The 12476-nt window shown below is 44.3% G+C and overlaps 1 protein-coding gene and 1 long non-coding RNA gene across 9 annotated transcripts in view; one reads left to right on the top strand and one right to left on the bottom strand.

The window, feature by feature from the left end:
- LOC102458596 (uncharacterized) overlaps positions 1 to 2213 on the bottom strand; it is a 110830-nt gene extending 108617 nt beyond the window's left edge. For 2 of the 3 annotated variants that reach the window (XR_012906565.1, XR_003088222.2), the window contains exon 1: positions 1676 to 2213. This is a non-coding gene — a long non-coding RNA (uncharacterized LOC102458596). The remainder of the gene's footprint in view (positions 1 to 1675) is intronic. The other variant, XR_331629.4, reaches the window with a different exon arrangement.
- The window catches only part of RAF1 (Raf-1 proto-oncogene, serine/threonine kinase), an 84606-nt gene continuing 74023 nt past the window's right edge, over positions 1894 to 12476 (top strand). For 3 of the 6 annotated variants that reach the window (XM_075939644.1, XM_075939646.1, XM_075939642.1), the window contains exon 1: positions 2272 to 2416. The gene's annotated coding sequence lies outside the window, so the exon portion shown is untranslated. Of the gene's footprint in view, positions 1918 to 2271; positions 2417 to 3007; positions 3032 to 12476 lie in introns of those variants that run through there. The other 3 variants (XM_075939643.1, XM_075939645.1, XM_014570736.3) reach the window with 3 other exon arrangements.

The following is a 12476-nucleotide window of genomic DNA, read 5'->3' as shown; positions in this document are numbered from 1 at the left end:
AGCTACTGCCACTTAGGGAGAGATGTATTACCTACATCAATGGAAAAATCCCTTCCACTTATGTAAGAAACATCTACATTATGATACAGCAATGTAGCTGCAGCTGTGCCCACTGCAATGTAGATATGCTCTAACAGTGGTCTTACCTTGGCTTAGTTTCTTCTTTAAATATGTTCACTTGTTCTAAAACTTTGTGTAGCTTCTCTCTCCTATAACAATAGCCTTCTCTCCATTACAAATTTAAAAATTAATCAGCAGTCTGTTAACAATACAACTTATTGTAGTATCATTTTTCCCTTTCCTCTCTATTTCTTTGGTTTCTTTTGTCTCACGTTGTCTTGTTGAGCTCATATTTTACATTTATTTATATAAAGTGCACTGTGTACACTAGGGATGTTAAATATTGGTTAACTGAATAGTCCCCGGGGGCAGGGCCTGCAGCTCGTGTGCTCTGGCCCCACTCCCAAGGAGCCCCCTGCCAGCCTGTGCTGCTGCTTCTGTATCAAAGTGCAAGGTGTCAGGCAGGAGCTGATCCGTGAAGGGAGCCAGTTTAAAAAACAGCTCCCCTTGCAGACTGGCTGCCTGTTGCTCTGTGCTACTGTCTCTGATACAGAGGTAGTGACGGAGTGGCAGCAACCCGTTTGGAGGCGGTCTGAGCTCTCAGCCCTGGTGCAAGCTGGAACTGAGCCAAGCTGCCTGTCCGCCTAGTTCCTAATACACTTTAAATGCAGAGCTGCCATGGGAGTAGGTGCTGGACCCAGCATGGGCCAGAACTGAGACAGTGTGCTGGCCAGCCAGCTAAAAATGTAGTGGCAAGGGGGAAATGTGTGCAGTCTATAGCATTAACTTATAAGCTTTTGCTTATCGATTAATTGGTTAATCAACTACACTATTACATCCCTAGTGTACACTCTGCCAGATTTTGTGATTGGATAAATATATATCTCCTATTAAGGCCTTGAGAGTTGAAAATGTGAATCTGAGGGCAGAACTAGACACAAGATTTAATATAACTTAACAGAAAAACTACAGTAATTCCTCATTTAACACTATAGATATGTTTCAGAAAATGATCATGTTAAGTGAAAACATGTTATGTGGGGTCAATTTTCCCATTGAAAATAATGGAAAAGGTGGGGGGTTGCGTTTCAAGCCGTGGTTTCTGTTAGGACCAAGACATAAGGTTGGGGGAGAAAGGGGACTGGGTTATAGCAGGGAGGGGATTATTGGGAGCTAGTGGGTCTGTGCTTTCACAGCTACAGGCCACCTGTAGAAACATGGGTGTTTTACAAGTGAGCAAAGAGTAGGGTTGCCAGGTGGCTTCAACAAAAATACTGGACACACTTGACATTACATCACAATCGACATTACATCTTATTTAGAAAATACCAGACATTTTCTCAATTTGATTCCTGAAGAGAAATATAACTGTCTGGTATTTTCTAAATAAGATGTAATGTCGATTGTGATGTAATGTCAAGTGTGTCCAGTATTTTTGTTGAAGCCACCTGGCAACCCTACTCTTTGCTCACTTGTAAAAGACCCACGTTTCTACAGGTGGCCTGTAGCTGTGAAAGCACAGACCCACTAGCTCCCAATAATCCAGGCAGGAACACAGCTAGTGCATGTGGCAGGCATGGAAGCTGAGCAGCTCCATGCACTCAGGTAGGCTTACCAAGGCGGGCAATGAAAGACACAGAGCCTGCTGTAAAGGCACCAGGGTGGTTTCTGGTCCGTGCATCTGGAGCAGCAGAGTTTAAAACCGAGGAGCCAGGCAACTGGGGCAGCATGGGGCGGGGTCACCGCAGCGCTGCATCGTGCTCCGTAGGTTGGCGAGGCCTCTAGCCGTGGAGAAGGCGGTTTTCCTGCCTGCCGCTGCTCTGCGGGCTGGGTGCGAGCAGGCACATCCACGAGCAGGTCAGCACAGGGGAACGAGCAGCGCCTAGGGGAGCCCAGGCCCCGGCTACCGGGACAAGGGGGAGCAGCCCGACAGCCTCCTGCCAGGCTACTTCCCGCCCCAGGGACGGCGAGCTCGCCTCTGCGCGCCGCTGGCAGCCGGCCCCTGCTCCCCGGAGGAGAAGGGCGGCCCCCAGTGGCGGGAGAGGGCGCGCGGGCTGTCACAAGGCCCGCCTCAGGCCGCGCTGCCCTGCTGGAGCCGGGCTCGCCCCGCCCCCTTTGGCTTGCCAGCTCCCAAATGGCGGTTTGCGTGTGGTGCAGGGGGTGGGGTTCTCATGCATGGCTCGGCGGTCGAGGCAGGCAGGGGGCGGGGGGGAGGGGAAGGCTAAGTAGCCGAGCGTCGGCTTGATCGATGAGCTCATGAGAAATGTCTCTCGGAGGCTGAGGCCGCCATTTTAGATGGGGAGCGGAACGAGCGGCGGCGAGTGAGGAGCGAGTCGGGGGAGCCAGTGTGGGAGAGGTACGGGCAGTGTGGGGGCCCGAGCCCTGCGGGGCACGGACAGCGGGGGGTCCCCCTTCCTCGGCCGGGCGCTGCTTCCTAGCTCCTTCCCCTGGAGCCGAGTCAGCGGCTCCCTGCCCCGTCGCTGAACCCCGAGGACACTGATCCGCCTGGGGAGGAGACGCCGCCGCCCCGCTGGGGAGCGGTGTCAGCGAGTGACCCTCTCGTCCCTCGGCATGGGCGGAGGGCCCTGCGCGGCGGCTGCGCCAGGAGCGGCGAAGGGACGGCACGGGGCGGGGGCGGCCCCTTCAGGGCGAGGGGGGCCTGCAGCTGGACCCCTTCCCGCTCGGGGCCTGAGCTGGGCGCCGCAGGCTGCGCAGTGGCACCGCGGAAGGTGCCAGGAGGGGGAGGGGGCGCCTCCGTCCCTAGGCGCTGCGGGCCAGGGGAGGGGCTGCCAATCCCGGCTGATGGCGGGGCAGTTTCCTCTGGCGAGCCCGCAGGGGGTGACTGGGAGCCGAGCGAGTATCCCTCCTGCGGGGAGCGGGGCTGCAGGAAGGGGTTTGCTTGGGACGCGAGCCTAGTGGCTGAGGAGTGTGTGGGGCATGCGTGCTGTGCAGCTGAGCCCTTCCTGCTTAGGTTTGTTCCTTCTTTGCCATATTGGTTTGTTGTTTAAATCCTCACGCACTGTTTACTGCGTCTGGCGGGACAGGTGAGCAGTGGGTCTCTGGAGTGCTACCCTGAGAGAGGATGAGATGTGTTTAAGTGCACTGAAATGAGCTGTAGGAATACTGCATAGAACTAGAGACTGTTGTGTCAAGTATCTAGTGATCTGTGAGCACAGTAATAGCCCCTTCAACTTCAGAGCCACCTTGATTTGCTCTGCTTCATTGAGAACAGAAAGTGTGGGAATCTTCTTATGGGTAAATGAATCAGTTGTCAAACACTGGGCTCGTTGGTTAACTGTCAGGGTCCCAGTACACATGGGTCTCACATACCCTGGTTCCTGGGGAGCCACCTAGCCCCCCCCTCAGTCAGCGGGGGGGGGGGGGGCATTCCATGTAGGAAGCTGACTCCTCCCCTCGACCATAGGAACTTTCGGTAATTACATGTTTACTTAATTAAACACATTTTAAAATCCCTAGGCAAACCATTGCGTGTACATTGGTATTGCAGTTTTTGTGCTACCTCCTTTGGCTTCATTTAAACCACTTCTCAGTTGACTTGAGCTCAAATTAAATAAACCTTTTGTGAACTAAATAAGAGTGTGTCTACAGAACTTTTAAATACTTGAACCAAATATGCAATAACTTGTTAAACTGGGGCACCTTTGCAATGTAGACAAGGTCTTTCGCTAGAGCAGAACGTAACGATTATATTGTTACATAGAGCACATGTAGCTAAGGTTCTGGTAGGCGTACAAATGTGCCTCTAAATAGCATCCGCTTGTCTGTTAGCTCAGATTCTGAAATGTACATCCCTGATGTTGCTTTCCACCTTAATAATGTCTGAATTTTGTTCATAAATAAAAGGATTTTGTCTGAGGCTCTAGGGCTTCAGAACCAATTGAAATGGAATTGTCAAACTGGGAATGTGTTTCAGACCTGTAAGAGGCAGTTGGAGATGGTCTTATGTATGCAAAGAAGGGAAGAAAACTGAGTGAGGGTTTGCACATTTTATTTGCCTGGAGTGCTGCAGAAAGTCAGGCCAGGCATGGTGGCTGGAAAATATTTGAGAGAGACTGTATAAAAGAAGATTAAAAATGTCATTTGTTTTGAAAAGCTTGTAAATGGCTAATATTTAGGGCCCTACCAAATTCATGGCCATGAAAAATGCATCGTGGACCATGAAATCTGGTTTTTTGTGTGCTTTTACCTTATACTTACTATACAGACTTCATGGGGGAGATCAGCATTTCTGAAATTGGAAGTCTGACCCAAAAAAGGGAGTTCCAACAGAATTGCAAAGTTTTTTTAGGAGGGCTGCAGTATTAATACCCAGCTTTGAAGACAGTACAGAAGTGTGGTTGGCTGGATAGCAAAGGCTGTGCCCTACCAGCAGCAACACAGAAATAAGGGTGGCAATACTATACAATGCCATCCTTACTTTTGTAGTGCTGCCATCGGAGTTGGGTGGCCACAGCATGGCTGCTGTTGATTGAGGGCCCAGCTCTTGTAGCTAGGAACACAAAAATAAGGGTGGCAAGACCGCATTGTGCCATCCATATTTCTGCACTGCTGTTGCTGGTGGTGGTGGCTCTTTCTTCTGAGCTGGGCTCCTGGCCAGTGACTGCCCTTCAGCTGTATAACTCTGAAGGCAGTGATGCCACTACCAGCAATGCAGAAGTGAAGGTAGCAGTACTGCGACTCACCCTAGAATAACCTTGTAACCACCTCACAACTTTTTTTTTTTAAGGTCAAATATACCACCATGAAATTTCAGATTTTAAATAGGTGAAATCATGATATTTTTTTATTTTAAAAATCCAGTTACTGTGAAATTGACCATCACGGACTGTAAATTTGGTGGGGCACTACTAATATAGTACCCTACAAACACTGACTAATTAATGCATCTGTTTGTTGTGTAAAAATGAAGTATGCTTGTGGTGTATTTACATAGGTAGGAATGTACAAAAAATTAATCCAAATTAATTTGTGAATTTAAAACAGATATAGTTAAAACAATATTAAAACACTGTGCCAATGCTCTCATTTAGAATTAATGTGGTTCTAATTTGGTGTAGTTTAAGTAATATACCTCTGTAGTCAAACCTTTATATTACTCTTGATCGCTAGATTGTGTTGATGCACATAAGATCTTTAACCTATTTCATGAATGTAATTTCTTTAATAATATAAACCTGGCAAAACTGTGGTGGTAATAGAGATCTGCAAAGATTGCCTGTAATGGATTATTAAATTTGAAGCACATTTGTCATGCAGTTAACGTACGTACTTAATATCTCCAAAACGAGATGTTTTATTTCATAGCAGCAGTAACTGACCATACTTTCATGTTTACCCATTTCAGTATCAGGGAGAAAATATGCTACTGTTTCTGGTCTAGTCCTCTCAACTTGATATGCATTGTTTGTAATGACAGGATCAAGGTAGATGTGGAATTAAAAAAAAATTGCTTTTTTTTTAATGTATTTGTATTTCTGCTTTAGAATAGTGTTTTTACAACACATACAAGATGTGTTGAATACATTAATAGGACAGGTTCTATCAGAAGACTGATTAGAATCCTGATCTGGTAATTCATGTAACTGATAATAGGCAAAAATGCTATCTTTTTGGCCTTTATAAAATTAACTAGATTCTTTTTAGGAATGGATATGAATTAATTGCTTTTGTGAGTTTGAGATAATTTGTCAGTATAGTATCTCCTGCATAGTTCAGTACGTGAATACTCTCAGTATGTATTAATTTAACAATAATGTATTATGGCATAAACTTTAATGAGTTGCAACTCATTTCATCAGATGCTATAATAAAATTGTTAGTCTTTAAGATGCCGCTGGATTCTTTGTTGTTCTGCTGAAACAGATTACTTCTGAAACTTGTCAGTATACAGTCAGTTATTTGTTGTAGTACTGCTAAAAGGAAACACGGAATTTAGACAGTTAATTCTCAATGGATTATTGTTCCTTGCTATTTGTACTAGGGATGTTCAATTTCGATTAGTTGATAAGGGGGGCACTTGCTATCCCCACTGTGCCTCTCCCTTTGAAATGTATAAGAGCTGGGGAATGCCTAAACTTTGTTTCAATTCATGGCTTTTTTAAAAACCAAGCCATTTACTATGCTTGCAACAATAGTCTTGTTTTAATAATAAAAACTGTTGGTGGTTTTTGTTGTTGTTGTTGTTGGGTTGTTTTTTTTTTTTTTTTTTTTTGGGGGGGGGGGAAGGGGGGTATTTAACTGGTACTGGTTGGTCTTTTGTGTGCCTGTCTGCAGACATATTACCAGAGAGAGCACAGGTTCATTGTTCTGTGGAGCCTGTTCTTGTTTGTTTTTCTAACTCCTTGGGGCATGGAGGTTGGGGGGGTTTTGCCCTCAGAGTAGAGAATCCAAGTGATTTCTTCCCTGGACAAGGAAGTTTGTACTATTGTTGGTGGCAGTACCAATAGATTTCAGGGGAACCTGAAAACAGAAAAACTTTTTTGTCTCTGGAAACTGCAGACAGGATTTCACAGTATTTTTATTTTGCAAGCCGGTGTAATTACACCAGCCCCCATTACCTAGATTCAGTGCCAGGTTAGGAAATTCAGCCATGACAGTCTCTTATACATTTCAAAGCAAGGGGAGCAGCGGTTGGGACCGGCGCAAGTGGGACTATTTGAATCCCCAGTCATGCCTTTTCCCTGCTGTCCTCAACCCTCTGCAGAGATGGTGCTGGGGGAACCGGCTTTTAAGCTGGCTCCCCCCAGTACCGACGCCTTCTCTTCTCCCCTCTCGTGTCCCCCTTGCTGCCTTTCTCTGGGTATGTCTAGATTGCATCCCTCTGTCTGCAAAGGGATGCAGATTAGGCAGGTCGAGATTGCAAATGAAGCGGGGATTTAAATATCCTGTGCTTAATTTGCATAAAAATGGCCACCGTTTTTGCCAACTCTGCACTTTGTCGGCAAAAAGAGGCAGTCTAGAGGGGGATCTGTCGAGAAAGAAAGCCTGCAAGGAGGCATAAGGGATCTGTCGAAAAAGGCTTTCTTTCTCGACAGATCCCCCTCTAGACTGCCTCTTTTTGCTGACAAAGTGCAGAGTTGGCAAAAACGGTGGCCATTTTTATGCAAATTAAGCATGGGATATTTAAATCCCCGCTTCATTTGCAATGTCGACCTGCCTAATCTGCATCCCTCTGCCGACAGAGGGATGCAGTCTAGACATACCCTCTGATAGAGGCAGCAAAGGGGGGAAACAACTAGTCAAGTTCCTACTTGACTACCCAATAAGCATTTGCTTATCAGATAGTCAACTAGTTGCTTACATCCCCGACTTGTACAGTATAAATATTTTACTTTGAAAAGCAATGGCTGAATGTTTTCTTTAGTCACTTGACTATTGTGTTTAACTGTAAATATAATCTATTCCATACAAAGTAGGGATGTACAAGCCCATTTAATTGGTTAACCAGTTAATGGAATTAAGGGTGATGCTTACAGGTTAACCAGTTAACTTTTCTACATCCCTAATGCAAAGGTGACTTTGAGCTTTGCATGCTAACATTTTATAGTTTAATAGAACATGTATTTTTTTTTTCTGTATTAAAATTTGCCAAGCCAGGTCTACCCTACAGTCTTACATCGGTTCAACTATGTCACTCAGGGGTATGCAAAATTAACATCTCTGAGTGAGGTTATGTTGACTTGATTTCCAGTGTGGATGCTGCTAGATCTGACAGGAGACTCCCATTGACATAACTACCACCTCACACACAAGTTGATTAACTATGCCTCTGGAAGAAGCTCTCCTGTAGCCATAGTAGTGACTTTTGATTAAACAGATTAGGCAGTGGATCACCATGTAATGTACTAATGTATATGGCTATACTGATTTGTTTCCTTTTTGCTCTCAGGAAACAAGATTTAGATTTGTTTCTGAAGACAATTCTGATATTTAGCCTGATCTTACTGTTCTGCAATTTCTTATTGTATTTTACACTTCTAAAGAATTGTTTCACTGGCTATACTATGTGGAACCTGCTACCTGCATAGTTATGTACTTCAGTGCTGCCTGATTTCTCCTCTTTTTACTATGTTATATTAGGCTGTGTCTACACTACAGGCTTCTTGTGCAAGGAGCTTTTTGCAGAAGAGATCTTCCGCGAAGACTTCTTGCACAAGAGAGCGTGCAGACTGCATGGATGCACTCTCGAAAGGAAACTTTGATTGCTATTAACAGAATGGCCACCAGGGCACCTGTGCTTTTTTGATTGCCTCTTTTTGTGCAAAAACCCTGTTCCCCATCCCCACACACCTTTTTGCGCAAGAGCTCTTGTGCAGAAAGGAGTTATTCCTCGTAGAAGGAGGAATACCTACACCGGAAAAAACCCTCTGTTCTTTCATTTCACTTGTGCAAAAACGTGCTTGAGGTGTGGACACTGCGAATTTTTGCGCAAAAACTCTGTAATGTAGATCTAGTCTGAGATTGCTCCAGTTTATATTCCAAATTAGGTATTGCATCTGTTGCTGGTTTGACCCAAAACTGTTTCTGGTTTTTATTAAATTACTTACAAATTGGTATTAATTTTGTATTGCATTCCAGTGATGTGTAGTCTCATTTATGAGCAGTTGGGACCTGTTAGAAGCATGTTTTTAGATCACAAACTGAAGTAGGTTGCTTCACTGACTCGTAGCTGGGTGTGGTAATGGGGTTAACCATATTGATTAAAGCTGGCTCAGAATTTTAGATTTCAAATGTAATGGGGTATCAGAATTGCTTTTCTTAACTGTTTACTGAAGAGCAAGCTAGACTTTTAAAAATCATTATTTAGGGAATATTGAGGGAATTGCCAAATGGAGATGCTAAACGGGAAACTTAGCAAGAAAGGGATACACAGGCATTGCCCAGCCTCACAGAGTGAGGAGGGTCCCCTCTTCTCTATTTCTACCTTCTTGATGACCTGGAGACAGTGGGGAAACTGCATTCTGTGTTGTACTCCTGCTGCTAAACCCCTTTCTTGCTTCTCAGAAAGGAGGGATATTTTGGCTTTTATTCTCTGATCACTGCTCTTTTCTCTGTCTAAATCAGACAATAGCTTGCTGAGGCGATGGAAAGATTGTTGTATGTATTGCTTTTAAAACAATGCCAAATAATTACTGGCATGTGTTTAGATATGAAAGGAGGAAACCATCAGGGTCCAGGAGGGCAATGATCTGATGAGATGCCAGATACAGAGGAATAAGAGGACATTAAGATTCCTACTAAGCTGCTGTTTCTGGACTCTGATATGGGGGTCTCCTTTATATTAGCATTTGTTAGTACATGCCTTTTGCCTCCCTCCCTCTAGTTTCTGGAAGGAAGATGGAGCTTATTTTTCTTCCCCCTCCATGGCCTCTTGGCTGCTGCAAGGGAAGTAGATATCCACTGCTGCTACATTGTTCTCTCATTTCAGTCTCCTCTGCTGCAGGAGGAAGGAATAAGACATTTTAATTTGTATTTTTTAGGTCCACATCTTCTGTGACTAGCTCGTATGTCTGCTTTTACTGCTTTCCAGAGTTTCCCAAGCAACCATAGTAGCTCAAATTGACAGGATTCTTAAGTTTCACTGATGCCCATAGGGTTCTGAATAGCAACTGTGACACGTCTTAACATTGTGGTTTTGCTTGACAAAGTGATGAGCAACAATAGAGGCACATGTGCTGCCTGTAGGATTAAGAAGACAAAACTGTCTTATTTGCAACTGAAGGTATTAGAAACTTTGTAAAACTAAACGTTTAGGTTGTACCAAAATTGGCATAGGTCCTCCTTCTTGTCAGAACAAACTTCCCACTAACCTTGGACATCTGGATTTTTTTTTTAGGTGGTGTTTAACCTACCAACATCAGATTTTACATGAAGAAATTATGTGTGCTTGAAAATCTTACCAATTGTAATATTAGAAGTCTGGCATATGAATTTTATGTAATATGGCTGTTTTTAAGTTTTGTATAAGACTCTTTCTAGTTTCCTCAAATTTTGTACTATTTAAATTGTTTTCTTTCTGTCCTCTCTGTGACTGCTTGGTTGTTTTTTAGTTGTCTTTTCTACCAAGTCACTAGTTGTTTATGAAAATTGCTGCTGGCCTGTTTGATGTCAGTAGAAGTCTTGGGAGGTCTTTGCTTTATTTAGAAAATAGTAGCATGGACAGAAGATTCTACTAACTTGCAAAATGCTTTGATCCAATATACAGGCAGTCCCCGGGTTACGTATAAGATAGGGACTGTAGGTTTGTTCTTAAGTTGAATTTGTATGCAAGTCGGAACTGGTACATAGTGTAGGGGAAACTCTAGCCAAACATTTCTCCAGAGCTCAGTTTTATTCTCCCACACCTCACTTCCCTCAGTCCTTTATTCTCAAGCTGAGGTGTCTGCTGAGAAAAGCCACTCCGCGTCTCTCTGGTCTGCTGGGGGGAAGCAGCTAGTGTGGGGTTGCCTCACCCCGTTTGTAAGTAGGGATCCAATGTATGTCGGATACATGTAACCCGGGGACTGCCTGTAGATTATTCCTAGGATGGAGAACACAGTTCAGTCTCCATTGCCAAACTAGGTATTGGTAAATTTAAAGTTCCGTATCCAATAACTAATTTGCATATTTTTCTGTGTTCTTATGTCTTTGATTCTAATAATGTTTTCATTTCAATTTTTTAATCTTTTTTTAAAATGTAGGATACTTTTGTCATACAGAACTTTCTTATTTTAGTCTTCTTACCTCAAAGATAATGGATTATGGGTATTTCATTTTTTGAAGAATGGAATTGCTTCTCTCTGCATTGTTTAGAGTTGTCCTTCAACTCTTGCTTGAGATGATTTCTAAAGAAAAGCATGAGCTGTTTCACTTACCTCATTCCATTTTCTGCCCTGTTAATCTCCTGGGATGAGTTTCTTGATAATGCTGTGATATTGGACTGAAGAGTGATATACCACAACCTTTGTTCTTGGTGCCTTCTTTCACTTGTAAGATTCTTTGCATTTTCCCTGTTGTCTAGTGTCTAGAGCACTATAGTAGCGTAAGGAGAAACATCACTATGCTGTTTTTGTGTGTCACTTCCTTTATGGCTGGAACACTGTGAAATAGATGAGGAATAAGTATAGGTTGGACCTCATTGGTCCAGCATCCTTGGGACCTGAATGGTCCCAAACAAGGGAGTTTGTCAGACCAGGTGAGGTCAGGCCTAGGATTCACCTGCTGCTCCAGTCCAGTAGTTGGCTCTGCTCTGGCTGGCAAGGCTCCTTGCCCCCAGCCCATGGAGATCAGCTCCTGGATCACAAGGATCTCTTCCCCCTGCAGCTGGCCTGCTGTGACAGGCAGAGTACAGCTCATCAGGTCTCTGCTTTCCTGGCCAGCAGGGCTCCCTGCACCCTGTTCCAACTGGTGGATCTCCCGGTCCCTGTCCAGTGGGGCCACAGCTGGCTTGCTGTGGCCTGCAGGGCTTTGTACCCCCAGTTGCTGACCCTGCTCTGGCTTCAGGCCCACTGGCCAGGCTCCTGCCCTCAGGCCATTGGTCCTGCTGGCTGAGCGCCCAGCTGCTGGCAACCTTTGTGGCTGGGGCTCTCTGGACCAGCAACATTTGTGGTCCTGCTGTCCGAGAGAGTCCCGGACTACAGAGGTTCAACCTGTAGTCTTCAGTTCACCATAGCTGAAGACATGTTTTGTTTAGGAGCACAGGTGGGATACTTTCACAGGGTAAGGATGTTAGAGCGGGTAACTGACTAATCGTTCAGTTGATACAATTTTGTATCGACTACATGATTAGTTGATAACGGGGGGACACTCGCTACCCTCTGTAGTTTAAATGTAGTAAGAGCCGGGTGCACAGCCTGACTGCTGCCTCTGGTAGAGAGGCAGCAAGCAGAGGGGAAGAGAGTAGTCACTTGCTTTATTGGGTAGTTGACTAGTCGCTTACATTCCTATCACAGGGTAGTATAATTAATGCTGGAAAGATTGGTATGGAGTGGAAACAGACTGTGTTTTGTGGTCTTGCATGTAAACTGCCACTAACTGAAAAATGTCTTTGGTGTATTAATGGTATGATTTTTTTTTTTAACCTGTAAGTAATTTTTACTCACAGTTGATCTCATTTGAGAAGGAGGATGTGGGTCTGATGTTAAGTTGAAAATCCGTTTCTATCCACAGTTCTAAAACCATAAAATTAATTTCAAAGTTATAGTAACGCAAATATTTTACCACTTGGAAGTTAATCAGTGGATTCTGATGGAATCTGATTTTATTTTTTCAGTCCTAATCTACTTTTATAAGCTTGTTAAGATGGCTGTTTCTTTTTGTTAACCTTCCCTCATTTTATATAGTTAAATTGCTGTATCTTCATTGTGATTTTAGGGTTTAGAATATAGCTTGTTACATTCCAGTATTCTTTTAAACAG

This window comes from Pelodiscus sinensis, chromosome 11 (genome assembly GCF_049634645.1).
Source record: "Pelodiscus sinensis isolate JC-2024 chromosome 11, ASM4963464v1, whole genome shotgun sequence".
NCBI classification, from domain to species: Eukaryota; Metazoa; Chordata; order Testudines; family Trionychidae; genus Pelodiscus; species Pelodiscus sinensis.
This window is presented reverse-complemented; position numbering and strand designations above follow the sequence as displayed.